Here is an 8,152-nt window from a genome sequence, read left to right on the forward strand (position 1 = left end):
CTTTTACTACCACTTCGTCGTTCTAAGAGACGAACGTGTGTGTCAAACTAGTTGAACCTAGGATTGAAGGGTATCAAGGAGAATGAGCACGTGCCATATATCCTTTGTTTCTTAAACCGTGAACCAGCCCACGTTACAACCCTCAAAAGACCTAATTGAAGAAAGGTCTATTTTGAAAGCATATTGCATTAGAGCTTGTGTCGAAACTGACTCCTATTTGTTTTGCTAAGTATCAGTATGACTTTTGTAACTAGTGATCCATTCACTATATGTCATCTTTTCAGTGGACATACTTGGATTTCTAAAACTACCATAAACATAATATTAGCATAAATAGTTTTACTTGTGAATGAGCATTGACATCAAGAGCATTTTCACAATGAACATGACTTGAGAATATTTGGTCACCCAAAATAGGCAAATTTCCTGAGGACTCCGATGAGTAAATGCCACCCTCTTAGATTGGTCTCACCAGGGGGAAAGGTATCTGAGAACTCCGTTGAGCAAGACACTTTAAGATCCAATTAGTCTGGGACAACCACGTCGAGATTAGGCAAATCTCTCCAAAGGCAGTTGGCCAGGGACATTCCCCCAAAGATCAACCAGTCAGGGGTTAAATCCCTTCAAGTTCCGTACTAAGGTAGGCCACCTCAAAAGCATGAGAAAGTCAAAGCACTCTAAGATATGGATAAATAGGAGCAGGCAAACCAAAGATACAAGGGCATATTAGATCAAGATCACTCTACCCAAGGTTTGCTTCATAACTTGTAACTGGGGAAGTCCATGTAGATACCTAACAAATTGGGGCAAGACTGGCCATGGAGAGGAAGCATTTCCTTATATTTTGGATTTTCTTGCTCAGATCAAGCATGGGCCATCAAAATATCCAGACCAAGCTCACTACATCAGCCAAGTTCAAAGCAAATGTCGGGAAGTCATGCTAAACACATCGTCCTATAACTTGTCAGCAATGAGCCTTGAAGCCAAGCAAAAATATTTCCCAGTTTCAACCATTCTTGACCCACCCCAGGGACATTTGTTGAATTATCTAAAACCATTGCATCAGTCACTATGCACCAACTTTGTCGCTTCACTCATACATATCATGCATCATGCATAACATGAAGCCCTTCCCCGACAAGACTAATGAAGTCAAGCCTCGCTTGATACCTTCCAAAATTAAAGCCTACTTGGAAAACCCAAAAATCTAATCATCATCAGATCCAACTTGATCCCGTCCAAACCAAAATCCAAAAGTCCAATCATTATTGGCACCTCCCAAAACAAATCTCTATCATTAACCATAAATCCTAACCATATTTGGAGCAATCCATATATGACATTTCTTTCCATCAACCCTTTGATGACGACACCGTTTTCCATCAACCTTTTGATGACGACACTTATTTCCATCAACCCTTTGATGACGACACCCTTTTCCATCAACCCTTTGATGACGACACCCTTTTCCATCAACCCTTTGATGACGACACCCTTTTCCATCAACCCTCTGATGACGACACACTTTTCCATCAACCCTTTGATGATGGCACCCTTTTTCTATCAATCCATAGATGAAATTTATTTCCATCAAGCCTTTGATGAAGATATTCCAAACCCTTTTTTCCATCAACTCTTTGATGATGATATTCGCCAACAATCTCTCATTGGAAACAAAAATAAATCCCTAGAAAAATCCAAATACCCAGTCGCAATCCCACATGCATTGCACGCATCACTTTATGCATAATTTTCCCTATGAAACGGATAGTTCCATCAAGCCCAACCATACTTGGCATAATCCATAAACCACGCATTTGCATAACCCCAGCAGCCCGAGCATACATCGATATTCTGCATACATCGACACTTTGTATACATAATATTGCATTATAGTATACTCTTCATAACGGGGCATGCATGTTTAGCGTAAGTTGGATTCAAGCCTTTCTCAAAAGCGCAAGGATCCCCGTGAACAACCTCAACGGGATTCCCCAAAGTATCTCTTTTTATTTGCCTTTTGCAAATATTGTTGGCCCTTTTTCAGTACCTTTCCTTTCGCAAGTCCCTTCTGCTTTTTGCATGGGAAAACCCCACTTTGCCTTTTGCAAGTCTCCTTGTTGCCTTTTGCACGAGAGTGTTTACCTTTATCAAAACTTTACATGTTAATCAAAAATGAGAGATTGGACGATTGACCTATTCTCTTATCGTTTGTCTTAAAACACCTGACGTAGGTTTGGCAAGTCCTGAGTGGTAGCCATTTTTCTGAAAACTTCACCACCACCGTTGTGCCTGAGGGATATAATGAGGTTTTCGTACCTACTGCAAAGTTCCCTCTATCCTTGGTACGAGGATCCTCAAGCCATCTTCACACCTGCCTTTTTCAAGTACCCATGTTCCTTTTGCACACTTTCAAATTTCAAACCTTCCTAATTGTTGCTAGGGATTGAGACTTTCAAAAATTAAACCCTTTCCAGCCGTTGCTAGGGATTGACACTTTTCAAATTCAAACCTTCTCAAGCATTGCTCGGGATTGACATTTTCAAAATCAAACCTTCCCAGTCGTTGCTAGGGATTGACACTTTTCAAAATCAAACCTTCCCAGCCGTTGCTAGGGATTGACACTTTCAAAAATTAAACCTTCCCAGCCGTTGCTAGGGGTTGACACTTTTCAAATTCAAACCTTCCCAACCGTTGCTAGGAGTTGACATTTTCAAATTTAAAATCTCCCCAGCCGTTGCTAGGGATTTACATATTTAGATTTCAGGTATTCCAACCGTTACTAGGAAGCGTCATTGAACTAAAATCTCCCCGGCCATTTCTAGGGATTTACATCTTTAGATTTCAGGTATTCTAGTCGTTGCTAGGAAGCATCACTGAATTAAACCTCCCCAGCCATTGTTAGGGATCTATATCTTTAGATTTCAGGTATTTCAGTCGTTGCTAGGAAGTGTCCCTGAACTAAAACCTCCCTAGCCGTTGCTAGGGATTTACATCTTTAGATTTCAGGTATTCCAGCCGTTGCTAGGAAGCATCACTGAACTAAAACCTCCCAGCCGTTTCTAGGGATTTACATCTTTATATTTCAGGTATTCCAGTCGTTGCTAGGAAGCGTCACTGAACTAAAACCTTCCCAGTTGTTGCTAGGAAGTGCCACTAAACTAAAACCTCCCAAGTCGTTGCTAGGGATTTACATCTTTAGATTTCAGGGATTCCCAGTTGTTTCTAGGAAACATCACTAAACTAAAACTTCCCAGCCGTTCCTAGGGATTTACATCTTTAGATTTCGGGTATTCCATCCATTGCTAGGAAGCGTCACTGAACTAAAACCTCCCCAGCCATTGCTAGGGATTTACATCTTTAGATTTCAGGTATTCCAATCGTTGCTAGGAAGCGTCACTGAACTAAATTCTCCTCATCCGTTGCTAGGGATTTACATCTTTAGATTTCAGGTATTCTCAACTATTGCTAGGAAGAGTCACTGAACTAAAATCTCCCCAGTCGTTGCTAGGGATTTACATCTTTAGATTTTATGTATTCCAGCCGTTGCTAGGAAGCGTCACTGAACTAAAACCTTCCCAGCCGTTGCTAGGAAGCATCACTACACTAAAATCTCCCCAACCGTTGATAGGGATTTACATCTTTAGATTTCAGGTATTCCCAGCTATTTCTAGGAAGCATCACTAAACTAAAATCTCCCCAATCGTTGCTAGGGATTTACATTTTTATATTTTAGGTATTCCAGCCGTTGCTAGGAAGCGTCATTGAACTAAAACCTTCCCAATCGTTGCTAGGAAGTGTCATTGAACTAAAACCTCCCAAGCCGTTCCTAGGGATCTACATCTTTAGATTTCAGGTATTCCAGCCGTTGCTAGGAAGCGTCACTGAACTGAAACCTCCTCAGCCGTTGCTAGAGATTTACATCTTTAGGTTTCAGGTATTCCCAGCCGTTGCTAGGAAGCATCACTGAACTAAAACCTCCCCAGTCGTTGCTAGGGATCTACGTCTTTAGATTTTAGCTATTCCAGCCGTTTCTAGGAAGCGTCACTGAACTAAAACCTTCCCAGCCGTTGTTAGGGTTTGACATTTTCAAATTTAAAACCTCCCCAGTTGTTGATAGGGATTTGTATCTTTAGATTTCAGGTATTTCCAGCTATTGCTAGGAAGCGTCATTGAACTAAAACCTCCCCAGCCGTTGCTAGGGATTTACATCTTTAGATTTCAGGTATTCCAAGTTGTTGCTAGGAAGTGTCACTGAACTAAAACCTTCTTAGTCGTTGCTAGGAATCGTCACTGAACTAAAATCTTCCCAACCTTTGCTAGGATTTTCACCATCTCTTACATAAGAAACTTATCCCCAACGAAGTCATATTCCCTCTCATCTTTCTTCTTGACCTTTTGTCATGAAGCTTTTCTCTTTGTTTTCCATTTGAAGAGATACTTATGTTACACACCATAAGTTGAATTGCATATCATACACATCATGACATAACCATCATACAGCTGACCCATGTTCTCCCCACATAATACCATAAATAATCCTCAACAAATGATTTCATATAAAATTTATTTTCCATCCCATGAACAACCTTCACAGATATCTATCACTTCATATCACATTCATTCATTCCCAATAGGACAAATTTTTGGATAATTTTTGTATTTAATCCTCTCTTACCTTGAATGTGTGGAAGTCGTTGCTATCTAAACATTCAGGTTCGAGAAGATTAAATAGGGGCAACTGTCATATCCCAAAATTCACCCTACCTCGATACAACATTCATCTGATCCATGGCCCTACTGCACATGCATGCATTCATTATTTCATCATCAAAATTCATTGAACTTTTATAAACAAATACATATTACACGGACTCAAGGCATGGTGTTTACACCTGGGAAAAACTGGGGTTATCCGGTTAAAGTTCTGGAGCAAAAACCAATAAAATAAGGGAAAAAACAATTTTTGGATTGTTTAATCGATTACCCTAATCATGGTAATCGATTACACCGACAAAAAATTGATTTCCATGCCATTTTGGATGGTGTAATTGATTACCCCCAATCATGATAATCGATTACACTTGCGCAGAGAGCAGCAGTAACTCTATTTTTTCACCACAAAGTGATTTTCTTTCATCCACTTCAACCTCTTTGCTTTCTCTATAAATAGGGCACTATCCCCCCTCATTTTCAAGCTTGAAATCCACAAAACCTATGCCCAAATCACATTCAAGCTCCCTCTTTTCAACCTAAACCCTAACTCACCCAAACCCTCTTTTCTTCTTTGAACCACCCAACCACCATGTAAAAAATCGACCATCTCCACACAATAACAACAATAGTAGCAAACTTGTAACCTTCACTTACATAATCATTCACCACCACCATATAAACATACAACTTCCTTCTCTTCCATTTTCCTACCACAACAATCATATCCACCATCTCCCAAGCTTTTTGCTTCATTCTCAAACCCAAACACAACAACAACCTAGTTTTGACACCACAATCTTGGTAATATTTTGGACTCAAACTCCTTGACATTTTTGGTTTTCTTTTGTGTTTGAAAATGGGTTTTTACTCTTGGGTTGTGTTTTGAGAGAGATTTGAGTCAACTTTGAGACAAGTGGGTTTTGTTGGGTTTACACCCTTTTGGGTTTTTTTTTGCTCTTACAACTTTTTATCCACCATTTTCAATCAAACTTTGTTTCTTGTTATCATTTAATATTTATTGTTGACTTGTTGGTACATTTAATTGGTAGACGAGTTCTATTAGATCATGGCCATGTTTGTTTAGGGTTAATTAAATCTTCAATGTTTCAAACCTATTAATGGTTGATCAATAGATCATTCATGATACTTTGAGGCATTGATAGATTGCCTCTATTTCAACCATATTTGAGTCATTTGATGCATAGCTGAAACCATATTCTCTACATTAAATTGTTAATCCATTTTCCTATTGCTATTCTACTAACTACTAACTTCTAACATTAATATTATTGCACTTTAATTCCTCGCAATTTATTTTATTGTTACTAACCATTAACTACTAACTTCTAACATTTATATTATTGCACTTTACTTCCTTGCAATTTATTTTACTGTTCACTTTATTTCAAGTACTTTATGTTTATGTTTATGTTTATGTTCATTGTTATCTAACCATATCATTTACATTGTGCTAATTTATTTACTCTCTTACTATCTTGCAAAATAAAAGAGGAATAAAAACAAAAGAAAGAGAACAAATCACAATCTTTTAAAATATTGATAGATGGACTTAGGGTTGTATAACTTTATTTGTTACAAACTATTGTTTGTTTATTTTTTAATCATCTTCAATACTTTGCATCAATGATAAGCTATCCCTTAATGTGTCATATTTTGAGTCTTTTTGACCTATAAAATATAGTCCTCAAGATGTTCATTTTGTACATATTACTAACCACTAATTATACTTCACTAACTTTGTTTATCATTAACCTTTGTTATTGTAATTTTGTTACCATTAACTTGTGGTTTATTTTATGTCATTTACATTCATTAACCATTATTATTCTGATATTATTATTCTTTATCTTGTAATTTACATTCAAGTACTAATTATCATCATCATTGTACAAACTCATCATGCATGTTTATTTACTTGTTATTTATTTTATTATCATCAAACATTAAAAATAACAAAAACATGATAAAATGATAAGACCAAAAATATTCACTTCACTCTTAATCAACATGGACTTTGAGGGTTTCATCTTAGGATCTTTGCTTGGAGGCCTTTTCATTATTCTTTGTGACACTTTGTTAATGTTGGATTTTATTCGTAAATTACATACATGTTGTAAGAATGGCATCATGGCACCACCTTAGGGGGACATGTTTGTAAGACCATTATCCTTTGTTTAGCATAGATAACTTTGTCACACATAAGGCTTTCTCTTTGTCTACCTTACAATGAGACCCTTTAATTTCTTGTTGGTTACTTTGCATTCATGTTGCCTAAGCCAAATTTCATAATCAAATAAACCAAACCCTTGATTCAATGTCAAGTGGCATTTTCATATTAAAATTCAAACTACAATAAAATTATGATTATTATTGTGTGCCACGAGCCTTAAGTGGTGGAGAATGAGTAAGAATGAAGCATTTTTACCCTTGCTCTGATTATTTTAGACGCAAGACGCTTGACTTGTTGTCTAGAATAATCATCTCCGCCCATAGACTTTAGTACAATATAATCATAAACATTCTTTCATAAAACCCTTATTCAAGATAAAAAAGAATACAACTCATCAATCTCATTTTTGTGCCTTAGGGCATCATCCTGAAAACCCTTTTCTCAAAGGTAAAATCAACCAAACATAAATATTTTCTACTCCGAACTACGGAGCTCTGATTCCTCATCCCCGAATGAGTGATACGTAGGCACAAGGGCCCCAATCCTTGGTGAGCACTATATTAACAAAAACACCCCCTTTTTCACACATAATCTTTTTAAAATAAAACAATGATAGATAAATCCCATGTATTACAAACAACCCAAATGGTTCCCATGGAGTACCATGGACCTAAGGGGTGTTAATACCTTCCCCTTGCATAACCGAATTCTGAACCCAAATCTCGGTTGCGAGACCGATTCCTTATTCTCTTTTAGCGCTTCTCGCACGCGTATCTTTTGAGGGTTTTATCGACTATGTCCTCTCGCCTATCCGATAGAGGTAAACTAAATAAAATTCGGTGGTGACTCTTCTGATTTTTCCTCTCTTTAGCATATCTTTAGTCCCGGTTTCGTTATCTTGAAATCCCAGTAGCGACAATTGCATAGATTCAGCAAATTTTGTTTCCCCTCAAGTCGCCAGCTCAGTTGTCCTTGACCCCGGTTAGCCCTTCTTGAGCAGTATTTTCGATTCTCTGCGAGGTTGTCTCCCATTTGATATGGTGTTGACCTAAAATTCCCCGTAGAGTTGATGGTGCAGATTTTCGACAAGCCTTTTCCTTTTCCCCAGCCAAGGTTGAGCCTTTGAGGTGGATGATTCCTATTCATTCCTTTGCAACTTTTTCTCCGGTAGATGCTTCCCTTCTGTGAAGATTGGCTGAGTATTGTATCGATCGTGCAGACCAGTGGCATTTGTATCCTTTGTGA

The sequence above is a fragment of the Lathyrus oleraceus genome, chromosome 3 (assembly GCF_024323335.1).
Source record: "Lathyrus oleraceus cultivar Zhongwan6 chromosome 3, CAAS_Psat_ZW6_1.0, whole genome shotgun sequence".
Taxonomy (NCBI): Eukaryota; Viridiplantae; Streptophyta; class Magnoliopsida; order Fabales; family Fabaceae; genus Lathyrus; species Lathyrus oleraceus.